Raw genomic sequence first — 22,201 nt, 5'->3', positions numbered from 1 at the left:
TTTTATAGCACCTTTAGTGCAATCAGGGGTTAGAGGGTCAGGATGATCAAACAAAACAAAATCATTTGAAGATGGTGCTTCGCTAAATGCCACATACACAGGTAAGAGTTGACAAAGGAGTAAATTTCTGAAATAATGGCCAAAATTTCCAGACCTGGCTGCTGATCCTAAGTGGCTGATTTTCAGAGGTGTGGAGCACTCTGCAACCCCACTTGAAGTCAATGGGGTTAGCAGAGTACTTCTTAGAATCAGGCCACTTCTATTGGCTTTATGATGTAAATATATACTATGTACTCCTTGCACCAGCTACTTGAGTCCTGTGAATCTCACTCTGTAATGTTTTATCATTATGGAAGATTTATTGCCCTCTAATAATAAACTTACCTCTTATTAATAAGTTCCTTACCACTTTTAATTTGCAGAATACTGAGTAGAACTCAGAAGGGTAAGTAACTGTGATTTTATGATCCTTTTAATCAAGGATGGGGAAATATCTGCATATCTCCTTGGAAAATGGGAAAGTAAAGATGCAGGCCTTGTCTAAACTACAACGGTAAATGGACCTAAGTTACACTACTCCAGCTACATGAATAACATCCAATGTTTGTTTATGAGGTCATGCGAGACAGTCTCAAAAGTCTTACTAAAGTCAAGATGTACCACATCTACCACTTTCCCCCTAACCAAAAGACTTGTTCCCCTGTCAAGGAAAGCTATTCGGTTGGTTTGACATGATTTGTTCTTGACAAATCCATGCTGTTACTTATCACCTTATAACACTGGTCTACAATTTTTGAAATGTCATCTGCTTCAGAGATAAAATGTGCTATTTATTATGTATTTTGATGTGCTGAATTCAAATATGACAATTAAAACAACTGATTGGCTACTGTTTCTAAGATATTTAAGGTTTTTTTTACATTTTATGTCTATGTATATTGTGTAGATAGTAGAGTTTTAATCATAAATTGTAAACCTAGGTCTTTTCATGTGTTTATGGTTGCTTTACATGATAATATTTCACCTGTCCTATTTATGTAACACTTTAAAAATCAGCAAAAGATAAATAAAATTTATTATGAAACAAAAGGCAAAAAACTATTATGTACATAGTTTAGTCCTATTCAGTGTCTACTCGACGCTTCTTGACTTGTCTCTTGTATTCATTAAATGGAGCATCTCTTGTCACTGTCCAGCAATAGTCTGCAAACACTGATGGGCTTCATTTACCCTGATAGCATTTCTCCATTGTTGCAATGTCCTGGTGAAATCGCTCTCTGTGCTCGTCGCTCACTGCTCCGCAGTTCGGTGGAAAAAAATCTAGATGAGAGTGCAAAAAATAAAAAAAATTTATTGCCACAAACTGGAAGGCTTTCCATGCCGTCTTTTCCTTGCCATGCAGTGCATGGTCAAGTGCATCATCTCAAATCTGAGGACCAACAAAGATACCTTCCTTTATCTTAGCTTGACCTAACCTTGGAAATTTTCCACAGAGGTACTTGAAAGCTGCTTGTGTTTTGTCAATGGCCTTGACAAGTTCTTCAACAGACCGAGCTTGATGTGTAAGGGTGGTAACAAAATCTTCCTTGATTCAACAAGTAGTGGATGCTGAACACTTTTCCTCCCAGGCTCCAATGACTGTCGGAGTGGCCAATCTTTCTTGATGTAGTGGGAATCTCTCGCACAACTATCCCATTCTCAGAGAAAACAGCAGTACTTTGTGTATCCAGTCTGCAGACCAAGCAAGAGAGCAACAACCTTCAAATCGCCACAAAGCTGCCACTGATGTTGGTCATAGTTTATGCACCTCAAAAGTTGTTTCATGTTGTCATAGGTTTCCTTCATATGGACTGCATGACCAACTGGAATTGATGGCAAAACATTGCCATTATGCAGTAAAACAGCTTTAAGACTCGTCTTCGATGAATCAATGAACAATCTCCACTCATCTGGATTGTGAACGATGTTGAGGGCTGCCATCACACCATCGATGTTGTTGCAGGCTACAAGATCACCTTCCATGAAGAATAATGGGACGAGATCCTTTTGACGGTCACGGAACATGGAAACCCTAACATCACCTGCCAGGAGATTCCACTGCTGTAGTCTGGAGCCCAACAGCTCTGCTTTACTCTTGGGTAGTTCCAAATCCCTGACAAGGTCATTCAGTTCACCTTGTGTTATGAGGTGTGGTTCAGAGGAGGAGGATGGGAGAAAATGTGGGTCCTGTGACATTGATGGTTCAGGACCAGAAGTTTCATCCTCTTCCTCTTCCTCGTCTGACTCAAGTGAGAATGATTCTGGTGCATCAGGAACTGGCATTCCTTCTCCGTGGGGTACTGGGCGTATAGCTGATGGAATGTTTGGATAATGCACAGTCCACTTTTTCTTCTTTGACACACCTTTCCCAACTGGAGGCACCATGCAGAAGTAACAATTGCTGGTATGATCTGTTGGCGCTCTCCAAATCATCGGCACTGCAAAAGGCATAGATTTCCTTTTCCTGTTCAACCACTGGCGAAGATTTGTTGCCCAAGTGTTGCAGCATATGTGTGGGGCCCACCTCTTGTCCTGATCTCCAATTTTGCAGCCAAAATAAAGGTGATAGGCTTTCTTAACCATAGTGGTTATACTGCGCTTTTGTGATGCAAAAGTCACTTCACCACAAACATAGCAGAAGTTATCTGCACTGTTCACACAAGTACGAGGCATCTCTGCTCACTTTGGCGAAACAGAAATGTGTCCCTTTGCAAAATCAAACACTGACAAATAAGAGAGCATGACACTGTATGATTTCTAGAGCTGATATAGGGCAATTTGTTCAGCAGAGTGATGTAATCTTTGTTATGATTGCATCATCCATGACTTCTAGGAATAAAATAATGCAATTCATATCATGTATGACGCAATACCAGCTTCAGATTGCATCATTCATGGTTTTGCCTAAAAAGCAAGTACTGTCCAAACCCAGTCATAGATTTATTCATAGATCCAGTCAAAGATGTATTTTAGTCATTTCTGGTTTAAATTGAGATCCCTTCCTTTTATGACTCACTTATCCTCCGCCATTCCCAAGTCAAGGGTCGTATATACTGACCCAATAGCATATCTTGAAAACTAGAGCCAATCAACAATTTTAAGCATCATTTTCAGTGACCCAGAATTAGTAAAGTTTGACTACATTTATTTCAGAAGCATTTTGGCTGTAGAGCTGTGTTATCTTTTAGGTGTTTGCAAACTGATTGTTTAATTATTTGTTCCATTATCTTTCCTGGTACTGAAATTAAGCTGACTGGTTGTAATTCCCTGGGTTGTCCTTATTCCCCTTTCTATAGATTGGCACTATATTTTCCCTTTTCCAGTCCTCTGGAATCTCTCCCATTTTCCATGACTTTTCAAAGATAATCTCTATTGGCTCAGATATCTCCTCAGTCAGCCTCCTGAATACTTTAGGAAGTATTTCATCAGGCCCAGGTGACTTGAAGACATCTATCTTATCTAAATAATTTTTAACTTGTTCTTTCCCTAATTTAGCCTCTGATCCTACTTCATTTTCACTGGCATTCATTAAGTTACAAGTCCAATTGCCACTAAATATTTTGGTGAAAATTTAAACAAAAAAGTTATTTAGCACATATGCCATTTCCACATTTTCTGTTATTGTTTTTCCCTACTCATTGAGTAACAGGCCAACCAGGGTCCTTGGTTTTCCTTTTGCTTCTTGTAGCGGGGTTAACGCCTGCTCCAGCCCTGAAGGGGTTGGAAAAGCCCTGCAGAGGGCTGGGGCTGGGTAAAGGGGCAAAACCCTGGCTGATTGGGGAAGTGGCTGCAGCTGGGGCCACGCCCCAAACTGAGCCACTCAGCCTTATAAGAAGGCCAGGGTAGGTAGAGTTGAGGAGAGAGAGGACAGGAGAGAGAGACAGGCCTGGCTGCAGGGAGCTCACCTGGGGACCTAGAGTAAGGCAGGGCTGGGGGAAGGCCTTGAGGGTTGGGAAGCCCTAGGCCAGCAACTCCCCACGCTGCAAGGCCTGGTCCTAGGCCCACATAGGTATTGGGGTTGCACAGGGGCAGCCAGAGGGTGGGTAAAGGCAGCCAGTCCAAACCCCTTGTTGCTGGTGATGATTGGCTGATAGACTGCAGTCTGCCCCAGGGCGTGAGGGCTAGATGGTGACTGGCCATAGCCACAACTGGGGTGAAATTGGAATAGGGGGTGGGAGTTCCCCTGGGTGGGGAGACCCAGAGAGAGAGTGGGGTACTGCCAGGGGGGGCAGCACCGAAGCCAGGGCACTGGGGTCTGGGAGGGACATGAGGGCCAAAGACAGGTGGGACACCTGGCCTGCAGAGGGCACTCCGGAGGCTCTTGAGCTAATTCCCAAGATGACCAGCAGGAGGTGCTGCAGGGGTGAGTCCATGCCTGCCTACATTTCTAATGTATTTGTAGAATGTTTTCTTGTTACCCTTTATGTCTCTAGCTAGTTTAAACTCATTTTGTACCTTGGCCTTTCTAATTTTGTCCCTACATACTGTGTTATTTGTTTAGTCATCCTTTGTAATTAGACCTAGTTTCAATTTTTTTTGTAGGACTCTATTTTGCATTTTAGATCATTAAAGTTCTCCTGCATAAGTCAGAGTGGTCTCTTGCTATACTTCCTAGCCTTCCTATGCAGTTGGATCATTTGTTCTTGTGCCCTTAATAATGTCTCTTTGAAAAACTGACAACTCTTCTGAACTGTTTTTCACTTTGCTTCCCATGGGATCTTATGTACCAGCTCTCTGAGTATGCTAAAGTCTACGTTGTTGAAATCCATTATCTTTATTGTGCTGTACTCCATCCTACCATTCCTTAGAATCATGAACTATACCATCTCATGATCACTTTCATCCAAGCTGCCTTCCATTTCCAAATTCTCAACCAGCTCCTCCCTATTTATCAAAATCAAATCTAGAACAGCCTCTCCCCTAGTAGCTTTCTCCACCTTCTGAAATAAAAAAAGTCTCCAATGCAGTCCAAGAACTTGTTGGATAATCTGTGCCCTGCTTTGTTATTTTCCCAACAGATGTCTGGATAGTTGAAGTCCCCCATCACCACCAAATCATGTGCTTTGGATGATTTTGTTAGTTTAAAAAAAAAGCCTCATCCCACCTCTTCTTCCTGGTTAGGTGGTCTACAGTAGACCACTATCATGACATCACCCTTGTTTTTGACCCCTTTTATCCTTACCCAGAAACTTTAAACAAGTCTACTATTTCCATCTCAATCTCAGTCCAAGTGTATACATTTTTGATATATAGGGCAACACCTCCTCCCTTTTTCCTTGCCTGTCTTTCCTGAGCAAGCTGTATCCTTCTATACCAATATTCCAGTCATGTATATTATCCCACCAAGTCTCTGTGATGTCAACTATGTAAAGTTGTGTTTATTAACTAACATTTCTAGTTCTTCCTGCTTATTCCTCATACTTCTTGCATTAGTATACAGACATCTAAGATACTGATTTGATTTTCCCCCTATGTTTTCTCTTGTCTCTCCTTTATCCCTTCCATAACAGCCCTTATTTTTGCTATATATTAGAGAACAAAATAATGTAGTTTTGCTCTGGAGAAGGTGGTTATGTTTGTGCACCACTGAACCAGTGACGTTGAGATGGAAGCAGAGGACCTGGATGTTAACTCTCATGGTAATCAGAAAAAAGTGGTTTTAAAGGGGAGATAGTTAGACTTTGCTGATACTAGCTAATGTGTGTATCAGGAAAGAACTGTTAGAGCAGTTTGTACAGCTATGTGCCCTTGACATCCAGGGTTTTTCCCATAGCAAGTTATTCGCATTGCCGGGAGAGGTGGAGTGCTGGGTTGGTATAGGTGGGACTCACAGGCTGGGTCTCCTCTAATCTATCTGAGACTGATACAAAGATTAGCAGGAGGGGAGCCTGGTAGAGCTGTTGCAGGGTTGCATTTAATAACTGGGCCATTGGGGTCATTGCAGTGTGTTCCTCCTGGTGCCATCCCTCTCCCTCAGAAACACCCATCTTTTTTGGGGTAGGGTTGTTCCCCATATCAATTCCTAAGGCATCTCCAGATTGCAATGGGGGCAGAGTCACCAGTGCTTCTCCCTACACCTCTTTCCGATTCTGGGAACTATTTCTCCCTGGACTTACAAACTGCTCCTTGTTTCTGAGATGAGGGGGACAGGTCACAAGTGCTCCTACCACACTGCCTATTCCTCTCTCATTTTGGGTGCATGGGGAGGGGTGGGATTGAGGAGTTACTCCCCGTCTTCCCACACCCAGGAGTAGAGGGGGGAGCAGGAAAAAGGCAAACCTACTTCCAGATATCTTAGTGCTGCTGCAGCCTCTGCAGGAAGTCTCCACTGCCCCAGCTGTCCCCTCACATATCTCAGTAATATAGGCATCTATCTGGGCAGAGCTTTGACATGCAATCCAGAATAAAAGGAAAAGGCGATCACTCTGTGCTCCTAAACATATAAAATAAAATCAAGAATGTCCATTTACTCACCCTGACCCTCATTTTTACTATATATATATATATACACACACACACACACACACACACACACACACACACACACACACACACTCACAAGTAAAAACACAAAGGTAAAAAAAATTCAAAAGCACCTAACTGACTTAGAACTTTTTCAAAAGGGGCCTAAACCTCACTGAAAGTGATTGGGATCTGGGCTTCTAAATCACACAGAAGTTTTTGAAAATGTTACCAAAAGCACTAATGTCATTCAGCTAAAGTTTTCTCTCTGGCCCTCACTCCCAGGAGGAAAAGTTGCATGCTTTGGTTTTGAAAAAGCGTTTGTTTTAAGTAAAATTGATACACTTTGTGCTGCCATCTGGCAAAACAAGGTCAAAAGTGAGTTTTGCATTTGGAAAAACGGCGAGGTTTGTTTGTGGTCATTTCAATTTCCTGCAGTAGTGAATTTCACAGTCTCATACCAGCCATCTCGAAAGCTCTGTCTCCTGCACACTAGCTTCATCCTTGTGACACCGTTCCCCTAAGGAGCAGGGCTATTAAGGTTCTGGAGGGTTAGATGGTACCTAAAATCTGTCCATTCAGAGCCTCAATAAGGAATAAAACCTAAAATTTGACTCAATGTTCTATAGTGAGCTAACAGACTGAGCAGTGTATAGTGTTTACTTGCTCTTGGTAACTCATATTGTTGCTTTGTAGCTTTTTTAGAGCTAATTCTTTCAAGCACAAGGTAAATTGAATTACAATAAAAAGAACAGGAGTATGATGCATCCGAAGAAGTGGGCTGTAGTCCACGAAAGCTTATGCTCTAATAAATTTGTTAGTCTCTAAGGTGCCACAAGTACTCCTGTTCTTCTTTTTGCGGATACAGACTAACACGGCTGCTACTCTGAAACTTGAATTACAATAACCTTTTCATGAGGTAATGGAGGTGTGCTTGATTGAGATCAGCTCATTACTATGAAGAAGGGGCTGAAGTCTTCACTTCCTAAATTGTTTCTTATGGAGGCTGCTATTTGTAAGACCAGACTCAGTCTAGAAAGATGTGTAACCTGAAGACTGCCTTGAAGATTTGTATACTTATGTACTCAGCTAAAGAAGAGAGCAGCATGAGGGCAATCTCCTTGAAGGGTTTTTCTCTGCCTACAAGCATAACCTCTGTCTTGCTTGGGTTTAGCTTCAGTTAACTCCTCCTAATCAACCTGCTGATCTCAGCCAGGCACCAGGACAGCAAGCTGATACTATAGATTGTGAACAGTTGAGTATAAGCTGTATATGATGAGCTACTGAGCCCATGAAATCTCACCCTTTCACCTGTATCTAGTAGCTAAATGTAGTAATCTGATTCAGAATTGAACTGCATTTTGTGTAGTCATTTACACTAGTTTTTACAGTGGGCGTGAAAGGCTACTGTTCTGATTTGATAGCATGTTATATCCTTTTTGCACTCACTTTTCACTGGGATAAGTGACTACATAAAGTGCAGGGCAGCAGAAAATGAGTCTGAGGCATTTTGTTTCGAGATTTATTTATTTAGGTCTAGATTATATTTTGCCTTCCTATAGGTTTGCTAAATATCCAGATCAACAAAAATAAAGTGATAGAAGAATGAAGTCAATAGTCTCTTCAAGATACATATCCACATCAGAAAGTGCCACACTATCAAATATAGCTGGCAGTCTTTGTGCTAGAGTATCAATCTGGAATAGCAAAAGGTGCGGTACGGAGAGTTAGGATTGAGGAGCCTTCACGGAGATGTGATTAAGTTTTGTATATTTCCCGCATGTTCAGCAACTACATCCAGAGCTATTGGTTTCTCACATACATGAGCACTGCATTCACGCTTATGAATTTAGGGTCAGATTCTAAACCCCTTACTCACAGTAAGCTATGTCTGTAATGCAGCTGGGCGCATGCTTCCAAGAAAGGGTAGACAAACGTGATAGCTCTGCTCAAGCTAACAGGCCAAAAATACTGCAGTGTAGCCAGAGGTAGCCTGGGCAGTTGCTTGGGTTAACAAGGATGTACCCAGGGGATCTGAGCAGGTTTGCACTCAGCTTGGACTAGCTGCCACCCGTGATACCCCCAGCTACACTGCTATTTTTAGCACATAGCTCAAGCAGAGCTAATGTGTGTCTGTCTAGCTGTGCTGGGAAGCACACTTCCAACAGCAGTATAGACAGACCCTAGGTTACTCCTTGAGTGATCCAGTTGGCAATGGGATTACTCATGGACTAAGCTACTATTTGACATGAGCAAAAGTATCAGAATTTAGTCTTAACGTATACAATTATTTTATTGTTCATATATTTGGAGTGTTTACTAGAATCATGTGAATAATGAATTTTTTTGGTTCACTGTGAGATCAAAAAATTAGATTAAAGAAATCATTTTGGGTCAAGTTGAATGTGAATTGTTTCAAAATTTTTAGCAAATCAAAAAGTACTAACAAATTAATTTTAGATCACCCTTGACCCAAAATGAAATGTTCCATTTCAGGTTTGAGCATTCAATATTTTTTTAATTGTTTTTCATAATACTGAAGGAAATTTCAAAATAAAAAGTCATTTGAATTGAAAAAGCAAAAATATTTCACTTAAAATGGTGAAACAAAATGTTTTAGTTTTTCTGGACTTTTGTTTGTCTGAAACAATTTGTTGAAAACATCACAAATTCGTGAAATAACAGTGTTGATGAATCTACATTTGTGCCTGTCCAAAAGAATGTCACCCAGTTTTAGTCTTTATTTTATTAATAATTAATTTAAAATTATTTAATGGTGTGTGAAATCCTTCCCACACACACTTTTAATGTTCATTTATTTTCATTTTTTTGTTACTAAACAATCAATGCATATATGCTTAATGTAAACTCCATTGGTAACACAACTTTCCTATCCACACTTCCTTATGAGGGTTTGAAGAGATCATAGCTTTAACTTGCTATTCCTCTAACATGAACTAAATTTAAGGGAAAAGACAAAGCTTCCATACTTATACATACCTGACCATTTGCCACCATGTTTTCCATTGCTTACTCACTGAGTTGAATAGGAAACACCAGTAGATTGTAGTGTCTCAAATTATCACAAATGGGTTTGACACAGGTGGCTCTGTAATTTAGATACAGCTATAAAAACATTTACCCAGAAGAAGTTATGGCTTAGAATGCACATGAAAGTTGTATGCAAGCTGACCTGAGGATGAAACTCACTCTCTCTCTAAATGTTGCATTGGGCTATTGCCTGACATTAAAGCACATTTTATCTGCTCTTCCAAAGACAAACTTTTACTTTACATTTCATAGAATTGCTTGGGTGTTAGGAACTAAAACAAAAGATACACGTTGGGTTAAAGCTAATCTAAGAAGACTTCAGAATCTAGTGCTGGAATGTGGTGATGGCTCACTGAAAAACAAATTGAAGAGATGAGCTTAAAAAAAAAAAGAGAGAGAGAGACCCAGTGACCCAACCCTGACCCAAGTGCTGAGTGGACTTGGAACACTAGTGAAATCCTGATGGAAGGATGAGGAAGGGACAACTGCCCCCTGAGCAGTCACCTCAGAGCACCTTTGCAGCCACCCCAACATGATCCTTGCCATGAGAGAGAAAATCTCTGCTCCACTCACAAATATTGCAACTGGGAGATCATTGGGGAGTGCCTTCCTCAAGATATGGAGAGTGGGTTCTCCCCGGCTGAGTAACACCAGAGAAAACTGAGGGACTGAATGCTCCCCTCTTCCCTGGAGCACAATACAGTAGAGCAGTTCAGGTGGCAACATGAGCTCATCAGTCAGAACATACAATTTCTCTGGGAAGGGCTATTGGAAAATGGAAACAGCAGAGACATCCATCTCTCCTTCATCCACAAGCACCTGTTTTCAGTAAACAGAGATTCCCCCCCCTCCAGTCTGCATATCCCTCTTCCTCCAGATAGCAGGAGGCTTTGTGATAGTTAGTATCAACCCAGGTTGGCAGTAGCCCCCACAGGCCCTGTGCAGGAGATGCAGAGTAGGATGTATGGAGAGCCAGTCATAGGGCACTCCTCAGTGCTGGTAGGGGAGCTCCAAACGAAAGGGCTTAAAAGAAATTTCTACAGCCAACTCCAGAAATGAAAAAGGAGCTATTGCAGAGCCAGAAGTCAAACCAACAGAGAAGAAACAACTTCTTGGACAAGCTGCTAAAGAACGACAGAGAAAGCCACAGAAAGATGAAGACGGTTGAGAAGAGTCAGGTTCTGTGACCATACGCAAAGAATAAGTCCATGCCAGCTTGGCCAATCTTGAAGAACATGGAGCAGCAGAAGAGGTGGGTTTGTTATATTTTAATGTGTTGGAACACCTTCTCTTAACCGAGGAATAACTATATAAATATAGTTGTTTTTTGTAATCATATTCCTGAGGACAGTATTGAGTCTCAGTCATTAAAACATACATCCAGTTCACTGAGTCATTCTGGGAGCAACTAAACTTATTGCCAGTCCCTCTCATCACTTTTACCTGTCAGTGCCACAGCAGTACTGATTCTTGAGCCAAAAGCATTAAACACGTCAGGGAGGCTACTATGTGGATCTGCTGGTAGAGACCACTGAGAAACTGAAAGACTCCAACTAAAATACTTAAAATATGACATTCAAAATCTAGGAAAGATGAATACTGGAAATGGAGATAGCAGTTGCAACAAGTGAAATTACTGTCAAGGGAAATGTAATAAAAGCATAAAAGGGTAAAAAATGGGGAGGGGGCAAACATTCTGGTCTTAAAAGCAACAAAGTTAGGGGCTGAGATAGCAAAGTAACCACCATGGACAAAACAGAACTACTTTTTTTTTTTTTTAAATCCAGAAGGAAGGATTTCAGTCTTGAAGTAATGACTAATAAGTTATGTTGTAGCCAGAACCTGAGAGAGCCAATGAAAGCAGACAGAATGATCAGAGAATGAGCTGGTGATCTAGGCTCAAGCAAACAAGGAGACATTCTAGAGACAGAAGACAGAATTCAGCCTTTTGGCAATTACCTGATAGGTCCAAAAGAAATTTCTACAGCTGATTCCAGAAATGAAAAAAGAATCAGCAGAGAAGAAATGCCTTCTTGGACAAGATGCTCAAGGAGGACAGATAGAGCCACAATGAGATGAAGAAGGTTGAGAAGGGTCTGTGATCATACACAAAGGGTAAGTCATATCTGGATGTAAATCTTGACACTTCAGTATATTAATAGAGCGCTACGCTTGGTTCAGTAACATTGTTCTGTAATTCAAGCCATGTAATTGCATATATCAGGGGTACACGTGGTCACACAGTAGGATGATTCATCTGGTTCTTCAGAATAGCCCAAAAGGAATTCACCTACTTCATTTCAGAAACCTTTATTGTTGTCTTTATATGTCTGTATGGTATCAGATTGGTAACATAGGGAGAATCTCTTTGTGACAGATCTATCTTCTTGGGGCTTCAGGTGATCAGGCTGAGGCTGCAAGATCTTTAGGGGAAGAGATGAAGGAGCACACCAAGTGACTAAGTTTAAAGCTTTATTAATCAAATAACAGCAGTGAGTGCAGCGCGCGCCCCACGTCACTCAGAGGGAGGAAGAAAGCGATAGTGCCAGAGCCCTAACCCATTTTCATACTTACTCATGTACAACCCAAGCCTGGGTGTAATGTAAGAAGAAGGGGGGGGGGGAGGGGAGAAGAGTTCTGCCCCGTGCACAGGTCGTCTAGGGTCCGCTGTAAATCTCCGACTTGCTTCAGCTCATGGGAGGGTTTTAAGCCCTGGGTTCTTCCAGGGGTGTTTTCGTCCAGAGACCCTCGTCCCCCGTGCTCTTGGTACCAGTCTGAACTGGCTTTCCATGGCTCCCTTAGTTTCCCCAAAACACACTTGTTTCAGGGTCATGAGACTGTTTGTTTTTCCACTCACTGACCTTTGTAATCTTACTAGTTTTGCAACCCCTTCAGTTCTGTCTTGCTCAGTTCTCCTTTCTCACAGCTGGCCAGGGTTGAGCTACAGGCTTCTGGCTGTTTGGCAGCAGAGAGCTTGTTTGTGTGTGCTGGCCTTGGGGTGCAGTTTCATTCCCTATCTTTGGGCCTAGCTGGATCATCGAGTTAACCCGTTCCTTTCTCTCTTCCTCCCCCTTCAGCCTCTTGTAACCTTCAAAGGAAATCTTCCACTCCACACTCACACCTTCAACTCTTCCCAAGATACCTTCCAATGCATATAAAGGCATTAGCAATATACAACGCTGGTGCTGACCCAGGGGACCCCATAGGGGGGCCATTTATTGTGACAGTCCCCCCCTTGACCCCAAATCAACACCCCGTTGTAAGGGGTCACCACTGAGGTTTCCACCCTCCCTCTGACACTGTGGCTAGTGTCACCATTGGCCTCCTACATAAACAGCAATATAGCAAAAACAAAATTAGTAGGGCAGCAACAATTGCATACACAAGCCAGTGATGGCTTCTGGCTTCATTAGTAACATAGCATAACATATCCCCTTGTTGACATAGATGCCCCACCTGAATGGCTGTGGCAAAGGCAGCTTTCTCCAGGTTGAATGTGTGCTGCAACATTGTAAAGGAGGAGGCATCTGTTTGGAACAGGGTAAATTGCTCCCAGGTGTGCGATAATGGAAGAAAAACATTGGGCGTAATCCATGAAAAATTAAACACAATATAGTTAGAAATATTTACAATACTTTGAATAAGAGCAGGCCAATGCACTGACAAATTTTGCGCTTGAGATTGTAACAGCAAGTTGAGGGGTACCCTGGGGTAGTGGTCCTCCAAACACACGCAGAGGTATTGGTAAAGAAATGTATTTTAGTGGAGGTGTATCCCGATGCCTCTCCTTCTCAGCAGATGTGTTTACCCACCTCATAAAAGCGCCCTGGCAGTTCCCTTTCTTTACACATTATTTGAGGGAGCTCCATAGGCCATAGCTGCCAGGTGTAGCCCTCTTAAATCCATATGTGGTGATAGTCAGGGGATGCAGTCAGCACATACCTCTTAGCCATGTCATGGGGTGGGGAGACACTTCCCACGTCGCGATGGACCACCCAGAGGCAGTGGCCCACACTCCTTTCATGGGCCAAAGGCCATGAAGGTGCAGGCCATGCCTGTGCACTTTCAGTTAGTTCACTTCCAGGAAAAGTGAAAAGGCCAACACTCCCTGGGAATCCCTGAGTGGAAATGGATTTCCCTGGGCCATGCTCCATGGAGCACATCCTCCTAGATGCTACAGACTTGCTGGGTCAAATATTGTTGGTGCTGGGAGCACACAGAATCCCAAGCTAGTTGGCCTCAATCAGTCCCTGCAAGGCGTCTCGCGTGTGGAGGGCCAATTCAGCAGTATGTTTGAGGGCGGAAGTTGTCACTGTAAGGTGGGTGAGATCTGCACATGTGACCAGCCCCATGGCCTTTTCCAACTGTCCCAACCACTCGTCTCTCATGGCCCCTTGCTGAATATTCCAAATGCTAGCTGCCGAATTGGCCCCATCCCACAAGGAGCTCACCAAGGTCTGCTTTTTCTGGGAGGACAATGCCTGCGTAAGGAGCACAAGTTGGAGGTTGGCCCCTGTCAGGGCTGTATCCCCACTTTGAACTTTAGGGTACAAATGTAGGGGCCTGCATGAAAACTTCTAAGCTTAACTACCAGCTTAGCTCTGGTCCGCTGCCACCATCCCAAGAATTCCCATGCCTGGGAAGCTTTGAGGAAACCTTCACCAATTCCCTGGTGAATCAAGATCCAAACTCCTTGGATCTTAAAACAAGGAGAAATCAATCAGGTTCTTAAAAAGAAGGCTTTTAATTAGAGAAAAAGGTAAAAATCATCTCTGTAAAATCAGTATGGAAATTAACCTTACAGGGTAATCAAACTTAAAGAGCTCAGAGGACTCCCCTCTAGTCTTAGGTTCAAAGTACAGTAAACAAAGATGAAACACTCTAGTAAAAGGTACATTTACAAGTTGAGAAAACAAAGGAAAACTAACACGCCTTGCCTGGCTATTTACTTACAAGTTTGAAATAGGAGAGACTTGTTTAGAAAGATGTGGAGAACCTGGATTGATGTCTGGTCCCTCTCAGTCCCGAGAGCGAACGCACTCCCAAAACAAAGAGCACAAACAAAAGCCTTCCCCCTGCCCCCAAGATTTGAAAGTATCTTGTCCCCTTATTGGTCCTTTGGTCAGATGCCAGCCAGGTTACCTGAGCTTCTTAACCCTTTACAGGGAAAAGGATTTTGGAGTCTCTGGCCAGGAGGGATTTTATAGTACTGTACACAGGACAGCTGTTACCCTTCCCTTTATAGTTATGACAGCCCTCCTGGTACAATTGGGAAGGAAGGCTGGGATCTGAAATGCTTCAGAGGCAAGGAATGTCTAAAGCCCCCAAGGTAGCACTGAGGAGGATCCAGCATTGAGTATCTGCCTCCCATTTGGTGGCTGGTAAAATTTTCCACCACCGCTGGTGGGGAAGAAGACATGGAGGTGCTTTCCTAAGACGATTCCCTGAAGACTGGGGTTTAAGCAAAGGAGGCTACAATTTAGAAGGGATGCTGGAAATTGTTCGGGAAACGTAATATTTACCTCCCCACACTGGTGGGATGTGTGTGTGGATGAGTGGGTGATATAAGTAATATACCAACATTTGGAACTACAGGGACTGGGTTAAACCCTACACTGTCCGGGTACCAATACCACAACCACATCCTGATTCCAGCTGTCAATGTGAAGCACTGACTCTGATGGCATGTTGAACTCTTCTGTAATGTTGAAAACCTCCTCATTTACCTTCTCATCAGTGGTCCACTCGAGCCATTGCTCCCAGGTTTCTCCTTCCCAGTGGAACCAAAAGTTTTGGCAGTACAAATAGAGATCTTTCTCCTCTAAAGACTGGTGGAAACAAACTCTTTGCAGGGGGTTTAGATGGAGATGGGATGCAATGTTGTCCTGGGCGGTGCTGTCTCGTGGGGTATGGAGTTCTTCTGGGTTAACCCCATCTGGGACGCAATTGGGGAGGGATATGCAGGGCCAGGGGACCTGGGGCTCTCGGCAGGGGGCCACCCCTGGGAAAACGCCCAGGTAATACATGGTGCCACATTCCCAGGATGATGTGCCACAATTCCCCGCCCCCCCCCCCCCCCCCCCCCCCGCCAATGGATAATAAACCTTTTCTTCCACTATAGCCAGTTTTGGATCATGGTAAAATTAACAAAGGAGGACAAAAGCGTCAGAAACCCAAGATTCCCATAAAAATATGCCACCAAACATACATTGTATCACAATAAAGGATTCTTCACGCCTGAAGCAGCAAGAGCAGTCCCACCACTCCTGTTTGGGGTGTCCCTGGGCTCTCACTATTACTGCCTGTTCTGTTAACAAAGCAAAAGGGAAAGGAAAACAACAAAAATACATCTATTGGGGGAAATTGAGGCACATTAGTCATCCCATTACACCCCTCCCTTGCTTCTGTCATGGATGTCATTTGTCTGGTTTAGGAGGTCATAACAACAATATTGCATCAAGAGATCAGAAATTACTATCGTTCGCCAAAGGGCCTCCCATTCCTCTCCAGGCCATATGAGGAGTGGGATAACTTTCCATATCTTTGCTTTCAGAGCTTATTGGTGTGCGTTTTTAACAACAATTTTCCCAATGAAAAGGTCTGGCCTTACTATGCTAGAAACATACTGCATCCATTTGTATTGATAAGTATCAAACAACGATCTTTTTCTTTGCTTTAGCCAGTGTATCAAAACGTTAGTGATTCCTGATATTACCCAAAATATTTTGTGTTCCAAGGTGGACAAAGCAAGTATCTGCATTTCAGTACATCTCATAGCTATAGCAGCATGGTTTTTCATTTCTGTTTGTTTCTGTATTAGGCTGTCCTGTAGGTGGGACAGAGAGCTTAATTTATTTTTAATTACCTCCAGGTTTACAGTATTTATAATCCCTGCTCCTAATATGGTGTCTACTACTTGAGTATGTTTCCCTGCAGTATTTTTAATACACAACAGTGCTAGCAACAAGACAAACAACACAAGACAAAACAGAGAACACAAAACACAATTTCTAGTGTGACAGTAGATTCATGGTATTTTGGGTTGCTCTTCAGCTGGTATCAGCTTTTCCTGATTTTCTGAAAGACAAAACGAACATGTTTCCACTCCTTTCGAGGTGGCAGATTATTGCTTAAAATATTCCTTTCTTTTACAATTACTCTTGCAATTTGCAAGCAAAACAGAGGAATTACCCCCATATTTTCCTGTGTTTCTTCTATAGGCAGGCCAGGTTTCAATGGCTTCTACCTTTATCAGTTAGGTAATTTGCATTAACACGGACACTTTCTGTCTTGCTTTTGGATCCAAAGCCATTAACAGCTCAGAGACTCTGTCTTAAAAGGGACACAATCAATTTCCACCAGAGTTTTGATTACTTTTCACTTCCAACTCCTGCTTTTAAAACATACAAAGATTTGAAAAAGAAAACACAACCTATTGTGGCTCCCTTTGGAGTTGGGTCTCATATAGAGTTGGGTCTCATATAGAAAATACCACCTGAACATATTTCTTTATGAATCTCTTTTCCATGCCCATGCTCATACAAAACACAAAAGTTTATATCAATCCCACATCTGCCCCTAAGTTTTTACCCTTCTGCCTTTTATACTCGGCATACATGTCTAACAAATCCTGCCAAGTTTGCACAGTTTTCTGAAGCTCCACCATGGAACCCCAGGGATTGTGTCCCACCTTGGTGAGAGCCCTCCCCAGCCGGGAGAGGTCCTCACCCCCGCTTTGAAAGAGGCAATAGGGTCCCGTCCCTTTTTGTCACCCCTTCCGTGGCTCGGGCATCAGGTCCACCAGCCTCCCATGACACCAGCGGACCAGGCAGCGGGACTCCTGTGTCCGCGCTACCTAATGCCCGTGCATCCAGGCTTGAACCCATCATGGATATCCGATATCATGACCTTTCATTTCCTGAACATGCCGACACAATTCGTTAGTACAGCCAGTTAGAACAGTTGGTGCACTCCTCAGAGCCGCCACCCTCCGCACTTCTTCACCAGAAATGTGGCAGATTTATGTTACCAATCTGCCTCGGGCTTCAGGCTGCAGGATCTTTAGGGGAAGAGATGAAGGAGCACACCAAATGACTAAATTTAAAGCTTTATTAACCAATAACAGCGGTGAGTGCAGGGCGCGCCCCATGTCACTCAGAGGGAAAAAGAAAGCGTTAGTGCCTGAGTCCTAACCCACTTTCATACTTACACATGCACAACTCAAGACTGGCCAAGCCTGAGTGTAATGTAAGAAGAAGGTAGGGGAGGGTAGACAAGAGATCTGCCCTGTGCACAGGGCGTCTAGGGTCCACTGTAAATCTCCGACTTGCTTCAACTCTCGGGAGGGTTTTAAGCCCTGGGTTCTTCCAGGGGTGTTTTTGTCCAGGGACCCTCATCTCCCATGCTCTCAGTACCAGTCTGAACCGGCCTTTCACAGCTCCTTTAGTTTCCCCAAAACACACCGGTTTCAGGGTCACAAGACTGTTGTTTTTCCACTCACTGACCTTCGTAATCTTACTAGTTTTGCAACCCCTTCAGTTCTGTCTGGCTCAGTTCTCCTTTCTCACGGCTGGCAGGGGTTGAGCTAAAGGCTTCTGGCTGTTTGGCAGCAGAGAGCTTGTTTGTGTGTGCTGGCCTTGGGGTGCAGTTTCGTTCCCTATCTTTGGGCCTAGCTGGATCATCGAGTTAACCCGTTCCTTTCTCTCTTCCTCCCCCTTCGGTCTCTTGTAACTTTCAAAGGAATCTTCCACTCCACACTCACACCTTCAACCCTTCCCAAGATACCTTCCAATGCATATAAAGGCGTTAGCAATATACAACGCTGGTGCTGACCCAGGGGACCCCATGGGTGGGGTGGGGGCATTTTATTGTGACAACTTGACTTCATTATTTCCACTGAGAGTGCCCCCCAAAATATTTTCTAAAAAGGTTTCAGTGTTGCTCTAATCAGACCTCAATATATTTGTCATACAAGAATCTTGAAAAGAGCATAGTCCGTGGAAATAATCCATACCTCATACCTACAGTGTTTTACTGAATGAAAGGTACAGTGCATGCTAGTGTTGGGGTAGAAGCCAGCTGGATAAAGCAGTAGACGGAAGAGCAGTGTTGAAAATGGAAAAAATTGAAAGCGAAATTACTGTGTACTCAAGGGAAGAAACAAGAGAAGTATAGTGAGATCTGAATAATGAAATGTTAGAAAGAGACTCCCACAGTGGTAAGTTTTAGGATCTCACAGCACTTTGTTTACTTTCTACCTCACTGGCCTGAAATAAGAAATGTGCACTCAGGTCATGGGGAAGGAGGTCTAGTCAATGCAATGGAAGAGGGAAACAAAATTCAGAGCTAATCAGAGGCAGATTACATGACTAAGTAGGCGTTTTATGGAATTCAGTGTTTTTATAATTAGGGACTAAAAACATGCCAAGGGAATAAGTTTACTCTCAGAGGTGATATGCTACATAGAGTATCACAAATCCAGGGAAGAATATGAATATATTTTGTGACTATGAGAACTATAATATTTCCCACACAATATCCAAAAGTAACTCGTGATTTTGGATGCCCAATTTAAGATGCCTTATGGGAGCCTGACTTTCATAGGACAAGTGCTCAGTACTTTCTGAAAGCCAGACCACAGTAAGGTGTCTCCAGCTGAGCACCCCAAAACCCTTTATCCTCATCTGGTGTAAACTGACCTAGCTTTTGACTTGAATGGAACTACATCATTGTATATCAGGTGAGGATTCAGCCCAATCATTTAAAACACATTAAAACTCTTATGGACCAACAAAGAAACTGGCCGTTCTTGGTTTCTGAGTCCAAGACTGCTGACGTATAAAAACCTGCATTTTTCTATTTACTAGTTGTTATGCAGTAGGGCTGATTCACTACTGTTGTCCATTGAGATCCATAGAATTACACTGGTGTCAAACTGGAATAATGTAAGAGTGAATCAGTCCCATTGTCTTCTTTCCATACAATTTCAGTGAAATATGAATGACAGCCTTTCCATATTCTTAATATTTTCATTTTATCACTTAATATGACCAAAATATAAGAAGTAAATGAAAGGTCCAAGCCACAATGGAAAAGAGGAATCCAAACAATGATAGACTTAATACTTCAGGAACATGGACAGCAAGATGTACGTCACACTTCTATAGTGTGTTGCATCATGTTCAAAGTGCTCTACAACTGTTCATTAACTAAAATGCCTCCTTTCATCCTCCCATAGTAATTAGTAGGAAAATGGGAAGATGTTAGCAGTATTAATTTGCACACATGCAGTACAACGTAATACCTTTGCCATTTATTAATTGGTGTGAGAGGAGAGAGAGATTTTTAAATTGGAAATGGTTCAAGGGAAGGAGAAGCAACACTGTTACCTGCTCAATTTAAGGCACCCTGCCTATACCCTACCAAGGGCTCAAGGCGTGACCCAATCAATTTAGGCACCCCCACCCTTCGAGGGCTCAGGGTGTAAGGCAGCTATCCTTACCCATGGGACTCAGGAATAAGCCTGGTCAATTTAAGTACCTGCCCTTTCCCTCTGGGCTCAGGGCTCTATGGGTCTGCGAAACCTTTTCCCAGTAAAAGAGCCTTAAATAGATGTTTAGAGCACAGCTGTGTATTAGCAACACACACAGAATACATATACCAAGCAAATCTCTTATGCTCACCTCTTCCAATATACAGACAAATTTCACCCGGTGACCACTCAGGATTCATTCATCAGGGGTTACCGGCGAAGCCTCTGCACATCACGGTCGTGCAGAGGGGTCAGAGTTCTAGCAGCTTGATGTTTCACTGCAGTCTGGAAATAGTTCCCAAAGAGCATTGTTTTTCATTTATATTATATAGGTAAAACTAGCTACCTCCTTCAAATTTACTAAACCTATCACATTATACAAAATTTTTAATCAATTACACACTGGCACCTATGTGTCCTCCTTCCTGCCCAAGTTTTCTACATATTATCTTTCATGCCCAAATTGTAACTTAGTTGTGACCTTCTTTATTTGTCCAGATCGTCAGCATAAAACACTGGTCAGAGTTTATTTTACCATTTGTTGAGTCTCTTTCTGTACCCTCTCTAATTTCCCAGCATCTTTACAACATTGGTTGTTATAACTCTTGTTAGGGACATTCCTGAGGTGGGGGTGCAATATCAGCAGCAGAACATTCCTTTTTTTCCAATTTTAGTAGTGAACTCCCTGAGTTTCGCTCAAGGCTGTTATATAGGGGGGGGGGGGGGGAGCATTGATTAGGTCTCAGGCCTACAACATGAGAGGGGAAAAGGGTACCAAGATACTGCAGGGTAAGAAGACAGCAATATGAAAGGGAAAGATGATCAATAAAACTGAAGGACATAGCTATCTGGGGATAGGTACTTATGACTATTTTAGCAAAAAGGGGAATAGAATGGAAATAACCTCCTTTCCTCCCATGCACAAAGTGATGATGAAGAATTTCTGCTTGCTGAATCAAGAGTAATACCATCTATAAGTCACGTCCATTATAGTCCAGTCTGGGCATGTCTATTTTACCTATAGTAGCCTCACAAAGCCCACATACTACTCAGCCCTGAGGTGCTGTACTAAACAAAACATGAGGAGTGTGACTCCTGCACGAACTCCTGGATTCTTCCCTTCTCTCACCCAACACCTAGCAGCGGAAACACATCAGTAGAGCCCCTCAAAGAAAAGAACACACCTGTTGTATGAAACATTTTTCTTTTATTTCACTGTTTTTCACAATTTTCATTTTACACCAAAAATTTTCAAAACAACAACTTTTTCTTGGAATTTCTCATTTTCCACATACACTCTCACATGCCTCTTTATTCCAATGGAAAAGTATGAGGGAGGAAATTTAAAAAGTGAGACAATGTTGGGGGGGGGAAATTCTGTTTCTTAAAACAAACATTTTTCACCCTTTCCAAATCATTTTTTTAAAGTGAGGACATGGGGATTTTCCCCACAAATAAAATTAAAATATTTCTAAAATTTCGAGAGTCTAAAAATTTCAACAACAAATAAACTTGATGATGCTGTCTTTTCAACAAAAATATTTTCCAGGCAGCTCTTCCTCTCTCCCTCTCCCCCCCCCCCGCCCCTAAAGCCACAGGTTAAAAGCAGAATTTGGCCACACAAGTGTACTGAATCGAGCAGGAATAGTTATTTCTTTTTTGGACGCTTGTGATCAACAATGCATGAGAGATTTAGGAAATTTTGATTCAGTTCTGGCATCTGAATTTCTCCTCATTTCAGGCCTAGTTTATACTACTGTGGTAAGTCTACCTAATTTACGCTATTCCAGCTACGTGAAAAGGTAGCTGGAGTCAACATAGCTTAGGTCAACTTACTGCAGTGCCTACACCGCACTGAGTCGATGGGAGACACTCTCCCATCGACTTACCTTAATCTTCTTGTTCCAATGGAGTACCGGAGTCAACCGGAAAGTGCTCTGGGTTTGATTTAGCAGGTCTTCACTAGACCCGCTGTTGACCCCCGCTGCATCGATCGCAGCAGCCTCAATTCCTGGTAAGTGTAGACATGGCCTCAGTAAAACGTCAAAAAAATTCTCAGGAAAGGGTTAGAGCTGCTAACAGCAGGAGTGCATCTAACTGAAGAAATCAGTACTCATC

The sequence above is a fragment of the Trachemys scripta genome, chromosome 1, assembly GCF_013100865.1.
Source record: "Trachemys scripta elegans isolate TJP31775 chromosome 1, CAS_Tse_1.0, whole genome shotgun sequence".
NCBI classification, from domain to species: domain Eukaryota; kingdom Metazoa; phylum Chordata; order Testudines; family Emydidae; genus Trachemys; species Trachemys scripta.
Note: the sequence above shows the minus strand (reverse complement) of the source record.